This window comes from Rhinolophus sinicus, chromosome X (genome assembly GCF_036562045.2).
Source record: "Rhinolophus sinicus isolate RSC01 chromosome X, ASM3656204v1, whole genome shotgun sequence".
NCBI classification, from domain to species: Eukaryota; Metazoa; Chordata; class Mammalia; order Chiroptera; family Rhinolophidae; genus Rhinolophus; species Rhinolophus sinicus.
In genome coordinates, this window is record NC_133768.1 from 13,022,625 (window position 1) to 13,037,574 (window position 14,950).

General features: G+C 40.0%; 1 pseudogene; it reads left to right on the forward strand.

Annotated features, from left to right (window-relative positions):
* The first annotated feature begins 481 nt into the window (after positions 1-481).
* On the forward strand, positions 482-12,986 carry LOC109455002 (stress-induced-phosphoprotein 1; annotated as a pseudogene).
* Positions 12,987-14,950: the final 1,964 nt, after the last annotated feature.

A 14,950-nucleotide genomic window follows, 5' to 3' on the forward strand; every position in this document is an offset into this window, starting at 1 on the left:
TCTCCCTCCTTCACGGCTCAGGGTGGGGCAGGGGCAGGAAGTGGCAAACTGCCTTCCTGTCTCCTTTCCACTTCCACCCAAAGATGGTTTTCTTGGGAGATGGCGTGGGGGAAGCTGAGGTAAAACTACATTGAGGGATTTGTGGCATTATCATTTCTGAGTGATCTTTAAGGTACAAAACATTTATCCAGGAACATACAGTGAAGTGTGTTTATATGCATGTGTGTATGGATATATAGTAGTGGGAACAGCAAGAGGCCCCAGCAGCATATACAGAAACATGAAAATTAATCGAAGTGAGATGGAGACTAAAAAGAGATCCATTCTGTTGAAGGTCAGGTTCCTTTTGACTATGGAATTTCAAATGCCTGTGGACTACAGAAAAGCTCTGGACAGAATGTGCCTGTGTTCTGGGAGGTCTGGAATGGTTAGCTTTGGTAAGTGGTTAGGTTCACAGGGCTTTGGTTTTATATCAGCAGGAATGGTGCATGTCTGGTTTCTGCAGGTGAGTAGATGAGGAGTGTTTTCAAAACCTGTGGTGCCTGAAAATGATTATGGGAATACCTGGAATCATTCAGGGAAATTTCCAGACGGCTGCTAGCTTCCAGGCAGCAAATATAAATAAAAGAAAAAATGAAAGCATGTGGGAAATATTACATCCCTAGGACTTATTAATGGGGCAGTTTATTATCTCACAAAATAAAAAGTCCCGTGGAAGTGTGGTTTTATGGCAGATCAGGTAAATGGCTTGACAACCGATGTAGAACCCAGGTTCTTTCCATGTTTTTGCTCTGCCACTTTTAGAAGCTTGTTATTCCTCAGACTTGTGTCTTCCTGACCACAAGGTGGCTTTAGTGCTTCCAACTACTTTATTCTTAACAAGGTGGGAAAAGCTATTTTCTCTCATGTGTCCATTTTATTTTTTTAAGATTTTTAAACATTGAAATAAAATTAACCATCTTAAAGTGAACATCTCAGTGGCAGTACATTCACAGTGTGGTACAACTACCACCTCTGTCTAGTTCAAAACATGTTCATCATCCCAGAAATTCAGTGAGGTTTAATTGAGCAATCATTACCCATTCCTCCTTCCCCCAGTCCCAGGCAACTACTAATCTGCTTTCTATCAGTACGGATTTGCCCATTCTGGACATTTTATATAAATGGAATCATATAATATGTCACCTTTTGTGTCAGGTTGCTTTCACTTAGCATCATGTTTTCAAGGTTCATCTACATTGTAGCATGTAGCAGTATTTCCTTCCTTTTTATGGCTGTATAATATTCCTTTGTCCAAACCACAATTTGTTTATCTAGTCATTCAGTGGTGGACATTTGGGTTGTTTCCACTTTTGGGTTATTGTCAATAATGCTGCTACGAATATTTGTGTACAAGTGTTTGTGTGCACAAATATTTGTATGGGAGGGGAACCTAGGAATAAAATTGCTGGGTGATGATAATTCTGTTTAACTTTTTGAGGAACTGCCAAACTTTTCCACAGCCACTGTACCATTTTACATTCCCACCAGCAATATATCAGGGTTTCAATTTCTCCATATTCTCACCAACACTTATTTTCCTTGTTTTGGGAAAATCTAGTGGGTGTGAAGTGGTTCCTCGTTGTGGTTTTGATTTGCACTTCCCTAATGACTAATTATATTGAACATCTTTTTATGTGCTTGTTGGCTGTTTCGTGTCTATTTTTAAGCTTCCCTCTAGAACTCAGAAGATGGTCACACTTTATTTCTTTGGGCTAAGGAGAAATTCTTCCCCCTTCCCTACGTGTTCTCTGTGGAGCTTTCATATCTGGTGCTCTTGATATGGTTGCAGATGTAAAATAAATGCCAAGTGAATGAATAGCCACACAAAAAAGCCCTTGTTCACCCATCTTTCCTATTATTCTTTGCTAATAGAAACCCAGTTTGGTTCAGGTAATGGGTAACCAAGTGATTTTGAGGAGGCTAAACCATTTAGACATGGGTTGGCTTAGTATATAAATAATCCAAAGATGAAGTCAGGGAGGAAAAGTAACATTAATAACAGGGCCTGTTTAGCTTTATACTTTTTGAAAAAAATGAAAAGTACTATCATGCCTTTTGACCTAATAATTGTACTTTGGAAAATATATCATAAGCAGATAATTAAAATGAGAGAAAAAGTTGTGTGGAGATAATCATAGGCTAGGAAGCTAAATTTGTATGAACCCATTCCTTTTGCCAGTGATTGGGTTAGGGTGGACATGTGACCAGTTTTGGCCAATGGGATGTCAAAAGAGGTCTGCTAAGGAAACTTCTGGGAAAGGTTTCCTCTCGTGTCAAAAATAGACAATTTTGGTTATTAGTGTGTGGGGATGTGATAGTTGGAACTGCTTCAGACACCTTGTGACCAGGAAGCCACAAGCCTGAGGACAAATCCAACATGCTGAGGATAGAGAGCAAAAAGATGGAAGAACGTGGATCCTAGATGGAGCCATTGACCCATTAATTAGCCTTCTTTGAAACCATACTACTTTTGAACTTATTATATGAGACCAGAAATCTCCAAACATTTAAGCTAGTTTGACTCACTTGCAGTCAAAAGTTTCCTGAGACACACAGCATGAACTAGATAGCTCTTCTCTCTCTAGTTTTTATCCAGAAATTTAAAACTTAGGATATAACAGCTGGCTTCCTGATTTCCAGCTAAGTTTTCACTTGTTCACATAATTGTCAAGATGTGGTGGCTTTATAATGTGTCAACTTGGCTAAGATGGTACTATATTTCCCAGAGTTCCCCTCCCTGTATGATTCTAGTTAGAGTCAGCCACAGGAGAAATTTACAGCAGAATTGGAAGGTGGAAATGAAACAGTAGCCATGTTTGCTGTCAGAAGGTCAGTGTAGGTCAGGCCATGTTACAGCTTGTGCACATTTTCATGGCTGGTGCACCTTGTTTCTGGAGCAACAGCCAGGCTTGTAGTTGCAGATATTGCAGGATCGCTTCCTTCAGCTTCTCTAAATCCTAGGCCAGGTGTCAGTGTGGCTTCATGGCAAGAGCACCAACTTCTGTAGGTCGCCCAAAGCAGCAAGGTTGGAGGCTTGGAGATGGGGAAAGGCCAATGCCCATTCCAGCTTGTTCCTCACAGGTTTCAGTTACTCCTATTGTCACCTTCTTCATGCCTACCTGACTATAGGCTCTGCACCAGATGCAGAAGAAACAGCCCAACTGAGACTGTTTTACCAGCTCCCATAATTGCTTAAGGTTAAATCTCTATAATAAATTCCTATTCTACGTCATTCCTAGTAGTTCTGTTTGTCTGACTGAGCCCTGTCTGATCCACAGAGTCAAGTTTTCCTGACCCCAGGGTTTAGCTTTAGCTTTTACATCTGATTCGTAGTAGAGAAAGAAGTTTAAATTAATAGAGGTGAGCTCTTTAATACAGACTCACTTATTCTCTCTGACTTAAGACAAGAAATCATGCTTTCAGTATTCCATAGGAACACATCTCTAGACTGGATGTGGATGGTGGGCCATTAGTTTGCAACCTCTGATGTGGGTGTTTTAGAATCCATCACTTATCTAGATATTTATGAGTATTTAGATGACTTGCTGAATTTACCAATTTTTATGTGAATTTGGGGCCTTATTGTCCCAAGAAAGGTTATACTGCCTAATCTCCAACCTTACTGTATTCATTATCTGTCTCCATCAAAATGCTGTGTAACAAACCACTGTGAAACTCAGTGGCTTCAAATATTAAGTATAAATTTAATGTGTCTGCAGGTTGGAAATTTAAGCTGGCCTCAGCTGGGCAGTATATCTGGTCTTGCCTGGGCTCACTCACATATCTGGCGGTTAGCTGACTATCAGCTGGCTCAAGATAGCCTTGGCTAAAGTGAGTGGGGCGACTTGGCTCTGCTCCACTTGTCTTTCATCCACTAGCATCCATCCTGAGCATGTTCTTGTGGTCATGGCAGAGGACAGGACGAAGCAAATCCAACCATGAAAGCTCTTTTCAAGCCTCTACTTGTAAAATGTTCTCCTATACCCTGTTGATAAAGTAAGCCACATGGCTGAGCCCTAAGGCAAAGCAGAAGAACACTGAAAAATTACATGGCAAATGGGGGTGTGGATACAGGGAAAGGTTAAGAATTGGGGCAATTTTTGCAATCTATTATAATTACCAACAACACTCTCTCCTTAGAGGTGATAAGAACCCATGTTAACTGCTGCTACTTCTAGAACCATTTCATTTCCAATATCTAGATTTCTCATGGCTTTTAATTACCATGTTCATGAATGATGCAAATTCTTTATTGTCAACCCATTGTGTTCAAGCCTTGAGCTCAGCACTCCTTCTTATTAGGGTAAGTAATTGCCTTATAAAGCTGAAGCTTTGTGCAATGAGCTTGCCCTTCTCTTTTCTTCTCAGCTGTCTTATGAAAACAAACAAGTAAGGGATAGCAAAAACAAAAACCCCAGGAGTGAAGAGTTGCTGAACAATGACAAATAGACAAATATATACTGTTTGAGAATAAACTGAGTGGTGGCCAAGATTGCCCAAGTTATCCATCAGAAATGGTGAAAAGCAGGTCAACTTTAAGCCAGTTGCATATATTACTACTTATTTTTAATTGCACTTGTTTATAGACAGTACTTTTAAAGCATATTTGTAGGCTGGAAAAAACCCGTTTTAGGTTCTTGAAATTCTTGGTAGTTTTTCTATAAGGGGAGTATGTTCCTTAGCAATTTTTCTAAGAGATGCTCATGTGTTCACTAAAGGTGCCCACTACATATTTGTCTTAGTTTGAGTCCTCCCAGAAGCTAGCCCTGAGGGAAGTAGTGCAAGTAGTTTATTTGAAAGTAAAGGAAATGCCAGTGGGGAAGTGGGGAAGTGAGACAGGATGGGAAAGCAGCCAATAAAGGGTACATTATTGAGCCAGTTAGCTCTGTAGGTAACTGGAGAGCATAATCTTGTAATGGAACTCTGGGAAATAGCGTGGAACATGCTTTTCAGAGTTACTCCATCCAAGAGGGGAGGAAGCTGGGATAGTTATACACCGATCAATTCTCAGCCGTCACTAGTTGAGGGTAGTTCCTCTGGGGGCATTAATTCTCTGGCACTTCTGGCCTGACAAATGGACAGGCAAAGTAGGCTTCAGCATCCAGAGAAGTCCATCAGGCAAATGCAAGTGCCAGCTGTCGGAAGTTGGGCCAGCACCTGAAGTGATAAGGGGGAGGGCATAAGGGCAGACCATGAACAAGGCCTACTCTGAGTCCCTTGGATATGCTCTGATACACAAACTATAGATATTCAAACAGTTCTTTGCTGTAGTGAAGAAAGTTCACCTCCTTTACTTGAGTGAAAGCACCAAATTGTTAACTTTTTATTAGAGAATAAAATTAAACAAAATTAATAATGTCTTAATGTTATTAAGGTATAATTGATGAACAGTCTGCACATATGTAAAGTGTACAATTTGATGAATTTGACATACGAGTATGCATACATATCAATGAATCTTGCCTGCAGCAATGACTGCTGTGGTGTTCTAAGGGTGATTTTTTAATTTCTCTCATTCTTTCTATATGTGTTAACTGAAATTCTTCTGTAAGGAATATTTGTTTCTTATTCCCCATGTATTTATATCAGTATGAACTCATGGATATTTAGTTTATTCTTTGGGTTATAAATTCAGTGCTATCATTATTTATTTTATTGCTCAAATTGTTTCACCTTTGGCAATTGGAAACTCCTTCAGGTTGATTCTGGTGTCCTTGGACATCCTGTTTTTAAAAAAGCATCTCCATCCATTTTTTTTAATTGAGTATTTTATGCATTTATAAGGAGTTGTGGATGCCTCTATTGATTAGCATTAGGCTTGGCTGCATGTAACAACAAACTGTAAGTAACAGTGTCTTAAACAAGCTTGAATTTTATTTTTCTTTCTTGATATATACCATGTTCATGGATAAGAAGGCTCAAACATGTTAGGTTGTCAATGCTTCTTAAATTACCTATAGATTCAAAGCAATCCTAATGAAAATCCAATCCTAGAATCCTTTTTTTGTAGAACTGACAGGCTGACTCTAAAATTTATATGGAAAATTAAAGAAACTAAAATAGCCAAGATAATTTTGAAAACAAAAAGGTCAAAGTTGGAGGCCTCTCACTATCTGATTAGAAGATTTACTATAAAGCTACAGTAATCAAGACAGCATGGCATTGGCATAAGAATAGACATGGATCATTGGAGCAAAATATAGAGTCTAGAAATAATCCACTACATATATGGCCAATTAATTTTTAACAATGATGCCAAGGTAATTCAATATAGAAAGAGGATAATCTTTCAATAAATGGTGCCAGAACAACTAGATAACCATATGTGAAAAAAAGTGGCAGTTGTACTTGGTTGACTCTTTGGATCTCAAGAAAATGTTTCTCTTTCATTAAAAAAACCAATACTTCTGATGTACATAAGCCCCTCATGAAGGGAGTTACATACATAAAGCATGTCTTAAGATTGAGGGCAGAGGCATTAGTGAAATGCTAGGCTTAAACTTTCATACATGTATATTTACTTCCCACATCATAGAACACATTATTTCCTATATCCAGAACAGAATTAGCCAACTCTTCTATGTGAGTTCTGACAATTAAGTTCGTGAACTTGTTGCAATGATGTTGCTCACCTTTTTTGATGTCAGAGGGATTATTCATTATGAATATGTACCAACTGGACAAACAGTTAACCAAGTTTACTATTGGGAAGGGCTGAAAAGGCTGCATGAAAAAGTTAGACGACCTGAGCTTTTCACCAACAATTCATGGCTCTTGCATCAAGACAATGCACCAGCTCACATGGCGCTGTCTGGGAGGGAGTTTGTAGCCAGTCAACAAACAACTGTATTGGAACACCTTCCCTACTCACCTGATCTGGCCCCCAATGACTCTTTATTTACCTGAAGATAAGGAAATATAGAAAGGAAGACATTTTGATGACCTTCAGGACATCGAGGTTAATACGATGACAGCTCTGATGGCCATTCCAGAAAAAGAGTTCCAAAATTGCTTTGAAGGGTGGACTAGGCACTGGTGTCAGTGTATAGCTTCCCAAGGGGAGTACTTCGAAGGTGACCGTAGTGATATTCAGCAATGAGGTATGTAGCACTTTTTCTAGGATGAGGTCGCGAACTTAATTGTCAGACCTTGTACTTCATTCCTTAATGTAGTGATCAGGAAATGATCATCATGATTAACATCATCAGTAAATTAGAGGTTACCTATTAAAGACAAAATTTAACTGAGCAAGACACAGTAGCAGTAGTCAACAGAAAATTACCAACACTTCAGAAAAAAAACACCTATAAAGTTTACCAAGTATCTTAACAATGATTCTCCCACGTATCTTCCTCACAATCTACCATTTTTCAGATCCAAGAGCTTACAGGAGTTGAGTACATTTTGACCAGAAAGATACTGAGACAAAAGCACTTTTCCATCCCAAAATGATGTCATCCAATCAGAAAAATGTGATCTCAAACTGCTCTGAAGGAAATACCTAGTTTTCTGGAGGAAAATCTTTGGAATGAAAGTGATTTTCCATTATAGCTTTCCCTGTTGCAAAATGTTCCCCTCAGAGAGGGAAGAATTAATCATTTATCTTTAGAAAAAAGGCCTAGTCTTTTGACCTTGAGTTTCTGCTGTCTGGAGAATGATTTGCTGGCTGCTTCCCAGAAAGATTGAGGCTGTCTTGAGTGTGCTAGATCTTATATCGTTGTTGCCTTTCATACCAAATATTCATCTATAACTGACAAAAAGCTAAAAATGCCTCCTTATCTTAGACCAGATAATGTGGAGCAAACTCTTCCATTTGTTAGGAGGGAGAGAAGGGAAGAGGTGATGGCACAAATAACTGGTAGATATATTTGAGGTCCAGGTTTTAAAAGGGTATGATCAAAACAATATGTATCATATCAGTCAGCTATTGCCACAATAATGTTGCATAATAAACCAGCCCCAAATTCAGTGGCTTAGATCATTTGTTCTTGTTCACACACCTGTGAGTTGGCTGACGTTTGACGTAGACCAAGCTTGGGTGAATTTGGCTCTAAGTTCTAGGTTGAGTCCAGGCTGGCTCCGTGTGTTTCTTTTCCTTCTTGGACCAGCAGGCTAGCTGCACATGTTCTTCAATGGGGATAGCAGAAGCACAAAAGGGGTGAGTGGAAACATCACTTGCTTTATGGTCTAAGCTCAGAACTGGCACCCTTATTTTGTCCACATTCCACTTGGCCAAAGAGAGGCATATGGCTAACCACATTATCAGTGGAACGGGGAAGTGTACTCCATTTCTAGATGGAAGAACTGCAAGGGCAGAGGGCACAGATAAAGAGAGAGTGGATAATTAGAAACAATGCAATCCTCCACAGCTATATATTGACTGAGAAGCAATAATAGTTATCTTTACTTCCACACCATTAGCTACTCCATTGGAATTCTTCCCAAGATTGTAGGCACCCGTTTATGGGAATAATGTCATTAGGGAAGTTGGAGCAAGAACCTCCAAAAAGCCTCTCCTGCATGAAAGCAACAAGAACACTGGCAGAAAAAGTCAAAATTAACTTTTTCAGAACTCTGGAAATTAGCCAAAAGCTTACAATAATCCAGGGAGCTACATAGGAGCAACAGTTTTATATACTTGATTTTAAGTTGGTATTAACCCAAACTAGATTATAAATTAAGATATTAATTTTAACCCTCAGGGCAATCCCCAAGAAAATAAAAATATAGTAAAATACAGAAAAAGAGAATTAAAGTGGTACACTAAATATATCTATTTAGCATAAAAGAAGGCAATAATGGAAGATTATAGGAACAAAAAAGACATAATACATGTAGAAAACAAATCATAAACGGTAGCTATAGATCCTATATTATTAAATATAAACAGATTAAATCATCAAAAGGCAGAGATTGGCAGAATGAATATAAAACAAAAGATCCACAATATGCTATCTACAAGAGACCCACTTTATTTTTTAAATTATTTTTTATTAAATTTATTGGGGTGACATTGGTTAATAAAATTATATAGGTTTCAGGTGTACATTTTATAATACATCATCTATATATTGCATTGTGTGTTCATCATCCAAAGTCAAATCTCCTTCTGTCACCATATATTTGACCCCCTTCTACTTCTCCCTCCCCCCTTTACCTTCTGGTAACCACTGAACTGTTGTCTGTGTCTATAAGTATTTATTTGTTTGTTTTGTTCATTTGTTGGTTTCAGTTTTATATCCCACGTATGAGTGAAGTCATATGGTTCTCCACTTTTCTGTCTGACTTATTTCACCTAGGATGATAATCTCAAGATCCATCCGTGTTGTCACAAATGGCAGAATTTCATCTTTACTTGTGGCTGAGTAATAGTCCATTGTATATATGTACCAGAGACACACTTTAGATTCAAAGACACAAATGGGTTGAAAGTAAAAAGACAGAAAAATATATCACGAAAACATAATAAAAAAGACCTAGAATAGCTATATTAATATCAGACAAAATAGACTTTAAGGTAAAAAGTATTACTACATAGGACATTTTATAATGATTAAATGGTCGATTCATCCAGGAGATAGAACAGTTATAAGCATATGTGCACCTAACAGCAGAGTTCCAAAATACGTGAAGCAAAAGCTGACAGAATTGAAGGGATAAATAAATAAAAATTTATAGGATGCTGCTAAAGCAGTGCTTACAGAGAATTTTATAGGTGTAAATGCCTACATTAAAAAGAAGAAAGATTTCAAAGCAATAATTTAACCTTATACCTTAAGAAATTAGAAAAAGAAAATCTAACTAAATCCAAAGCAAGCAGAAGGAAAGAAATGAAAAAGATTACAGTGGAAATTAATGAAATAAAAAATAGAAAACAATAAAGAAATATCAATGGACCTTTGAAAAGATCAATAATATTGACCAACGATTAACTAGATTGAGCTAGAAAGAAGACTCAAATTACTAAAGTGAGTAATGAATATGGAGACATTACTACTGACCTTACAGAAATAACAATGATTAGAAGACAATAATATGAACAATTGTATGCCAACAAATTCGATAATCTAGATGACATAGTCAAATTTCCAGAAAGACATGAGTACTGAAACTGAGTCAAGAAGAAATAGAAAATCTGAATACAGGCAAAGACATTGAATCAGTAATCAAAAAACTGCCCAAAAGTAAATCCCAGGACCAGATGACTTCATTGGAGAAATCTACCAAATGTTTAAGGAAGAATTAACACCAAGACTTCACAAGCTCTTCCAAAAAAATAGAGAGGAGGGAACATTTATCAACTCATTCCATGTGGCTAGTATTATCTGACACTGAAACAGACATTACAAGAAAAAACTGCAGACCAATATCCATAACAATTGTTGATGCATAAATCCTTACGAAAGCAATAGCAAACCAAATCCACATGTATTGTGACCAAATGGTATTTGTCTTATGTATGTAAGATTGTTTCAATGTATGAGAATCAATGTAATACATCATATTAATGAAGGACAAAACCCTATGATCACCTCAATAGACAAAGAAAAAGCATTTGACAAAATCCAACATATTTTCATGATAAAAAAAAATCAACAAACTAGGATTTTTAATGGAAGAGAACTTCCTTAACTTGATAAAGGATACCTATGAAAAACCCACAGCTAACATCATAGTTAGGACTGAAGGCTTTCTCCCTAAGAACCAGAACAAAACGAGGATGTCCTCTTATTGCTGTTTCTATTTCATATTTAACTGGATGTTCTACCCAGGGTAGTCAGACAAGTAAAAGCAAGAAAAGGCATACAGATTGGAAAGGAAAAAGTAAAACTATCTCTATTTGCAGGTGACATAGTCTTATATATAGAAAATTCTGAGGAATTCACACACACGTACACGTACACATACAGAGACACAATTTGAGCTAATCAGCAAATTTAGCAAGGTTGCAGGACACACGAGCAATATTAAAATTTAGTTGTATTTCTATATACTAGCAATGAAGAATCTGAAAATGAAATTTCAAAAGCAATTCCATTTATAAAAGAAACAAAAAGCATAAAACACTTAGGAGAGTTGGGAATGCGTATTGGACGGAGCCTATTCAACGGAGTACCGGGCCGGCTACGGAGTAGGTAAATGAGCTAAAAGAGAAGGGCAATAAGGCCCTGAGTGCTGGCAACATCAACGATGTGTTACAGTGCTCCTCTGAAGCAATTAAGTTAGATCCCCAGAACCATGTCCTCTACAGCAATCGCTCAGCAGCCTATGCCAAGAAAGGAGACTACCAGAAGGTTTATGAGGATGGTTGCAAAACGGTTGACTTAAAGTCTGACTGGGGCAATGGCTATTCGTGAAAAGCAGCAGCTCTTGAGTTCTTAAACCGATTTGAAGAAGTCAAGCAAACCTATGAGGAGGGTCTAAAACATTAAGCAAATAATCCTCAGCTCAAAGAGGGTTTACAGAATATGGAGGCGCAATTGGCAGAGAGGAAATTCATGAATGCTTTCAACATGCCCAATCTGTACCAGGAGTTGGAGAGTGATCCCAGGACAAGGACGCTGCTGAGTGATCCTGCCTACCGGGAACTGATAGAACAACTACGAAATAAACCATCTGACCTGGTGCGAAACTGCAAGATCCCCAGGTCATGACTACTCTCAGTGTCCTCCTCGGAGTCGATCTGGGCAGTATGGATGAGGAGGAGGAAGTTGCAAACCACCACCACCTCCTCCTCCCAAAAAGGAGACCAAGCCAGAGCCAATGGAAGGGGATCTTCCAGAGAATAAGAAACAGGCACTGAAAGAAAAAGAGTTGGGGAATGATGCCTACAAGAAAAGACTTTGACACAGCTTTGAAGCACTACGACAGAGCCAAGGACCTGGACCCCATTAACATGACTTACATGACCAATCAAGCAGCTGTGTACTTCGAAAAGAGCGACTACAGTAAATGCCGGGAGCTTTGTGAGAAGGCCATTGAAGTGGGGCGAGAAAACCGGGAAGACTATCGACAGATTGCCAAGGTTTACGCTCGAATTGGCAATTCCTACTTCAAAGAAGAAAAGTACAAGGATGCCATCCATTTCTACAACAAGTCTCTGGCAGAGCACCGAACGCCAGATGTTCTCAAGAAATGCCAACAGGCAGAGAAAATCCTGAAGGAACAAGAGCAGCTGGCTTACATAAATCCCAACCTGGCTTTGGAGGAGAACAAAGGCAATGAATGTTTTCAGAAAGGTGACTATCCCCAGGCCATGAAGCATTATACTGAAGCCATCAAACAGAACCCAAGAGATTCCAAACTGTACAGCAACTGGGCTGCCTGCTACACCAAACTCCTGGAGTTTCAGCTGGCACTCAAGGACTGTGAGGAATGTGTCCAGCTAGAGCTAACCTTCATCAAGGGTTATACACAGAAAGCAGCTGCCCTAGAAGTGATGGAGGACTACACAAAAGCTATGGATGTCTTCCAGAAGGCACTAGAGCTGGACTCCAACTGTAAGGAGGCCCCAGATGGTTACCAATGATGTATGATGGCCCAGTACAACCAACACAACAGCCCCGAAGATGTGAAGCGATGGGCCATGGCCGACCCTGAGGTGTAGCAGATCATGAGCGACCCGGCCATGCGGCTCATCCTGGAACAGATGCAGAAGGACCCCCAGGCATTGAGAGAACACTTAAAGAATCCTGTAATAGTGCAGAAGACCTAGAAGTTGATGGATGTGTGTCTCATCGCAATTCGGTGATGATGACTTGCTCATCATCTGCCTTCCTTTTGCCCTCATGTGGAAAGAAGAGCTGGGACTGAGGCAAGCAGAAGGGAGAGAAAGGGGAAAAGCAAACAACTTAATCTCCATATATTTATACAGACCTGTGTGGAAGATACAGAGACTTGTACCCGTATTACTCTACAGCCGCTGCCTCTGGGCCCTCCCAGCATATGCATGGTCTCTTCAGCTGCCCTTGAGTTATGTCTCTGTCCCCTGTCCCATGCCCCCAGTTGCTGTCTCAGCTGCTCTCCCCTAGTTGGTTGTTTTTTATTTGGGGCAGTGGACATGTATGGGGAGGGGAAGGTGTTCTTCTCAGCCTCATGTCCCAATTGTCTTCACATTGTTAACTCCACATCCTCTTCAAGAAAACAAGCCAGATGGGCGTGGTTATAAAAACAAAACAACAACAACAACAAAACACACTTAGGAATAAATTGGACAAAAGTTGTGCAAGACTTCTATCCTGAAAACTACAGATCAAAATGGTGGCGTGAGGTGAGCCTCTGTAAAGCGACCCTGGAATTTACAAATAATCAAACAAAAACTCCACAAAGGACTCCCTGCACAGCAGACAGGCAAGACGAAGAGGCCCACTACCGAATTCACCTAAAGGTGGGTGAATCCCATGAGCCGGGGAGGGGAGGAGGAAGGAAGGGAGAAGTGCGGAGATGGAGCCACACAGGCGCAGGACGCAGACCTAGCTCAGTGCTCCGAGCTTGCTGCATCCCGGAACTACCGCAGCTGCGGGAGAGGGAAGAACTCAGACTGCTAGGGCTCCGCTTATGGCCCACAGGGCTTAGGGGGCAGCATATAACACGGCTGAACCCAGTGCTCAAGGCAGAGACCTCGGAGAAAAGACTGAGGGAAAAAGGCTGAAAACGGTGGTTTAAGCCCGCACTGCCGAGCAGAGAACGGAGCCTTAGGCACTGAGACTAGCTGCCCCCTCCCTACCCTCCCAGAGCTCGCCCCGCCCCCACCTGCCCAGTGCTAGAAGCGGAACAATAGCAGTGTCAGATCAAAACAACAGAAAATTTCCTGTTTTGAGAACTGTGGACCGCAGACACAGATTCGCAGCCCAACTAGTTTCAGCAAAGGGGAGGGAGCTGTGGAAGCAGGACCGGCTGTGGTGGTGGTCGCTGCCATTGCTCTGGGCCACCCCTCACAACTAACCCCGCACCTGGCGCCTCCTATCTGGGCAGATGCCTGCAGGAGTAAACAGAACTGCTGAAACATATGGGCTCTGAATCTGGTGCAGGAAGAGCTTTCGAACTTCAAAAGCTCTCCGCATACCCACCGGGACACTGCGCCCTGTGACCCAGGTGAACTATTAACAGAGGAGAAGCCTGTCTCCCAGGGAATCCCCCCATTGTGTGAGAAGCTGGAATAGTGCAGAGAAAACATAGCACTACCGTGTGAGAGAGAAAAAAAGGCTGCAGTCGGAGAGAAAATAAAACATTCTACCAACAAGTACTGGAAAACAAAAGAAAGACCTCTTCCTATCAACCTGTTGCAGAAGCCACTCCTGTAGATGTCTAGGAAGAGAAATAATAAATCAGTAATTGCCATGAATAACCAAGGCAACAAGACAGCTCAGAAAGAAAGTTAAAGATCTCCAGAAAAGGAACTTAAAGATATGGAAATATGTGACTTAAATGACAGAGAATTCAAGATTGCAGTTCTGAAAAAACTCAACGAGATACAAGAAAACACAGAAAGGCAGTTTAATGAACTCAGAAACACAATCAAAGAACAACATGAGCATTTTACGAAAGAGATTGAAATTTTAAAAAAGAACCAAATAGAATTTCTGGAGATTAAGAACTCAATAGAAGAAATTAAGAATGAAATAACCAGCTTAGGTAGTAGAGTTGACCAGATGGAGGAAAGAATCAGTGACATCGAAGATAGAAACCTGGAAATGACACAGATGGAAGAAGAAAGAGACTTGAGACTTAAAAGAAATGAAAGAACTCTACAAGAACTTTCTGACTCCATCAGAAAGAGCAATATAAGAATAATGGGCATGCCAGAAGGAGAAGAAAGTGAGTCGGGAACAGAGAATATATTCAAACAAATTATCGATGAGAACTTCCCAAACTTGTGGACAGAACTGGATCCTCGAATCCAAGAAGC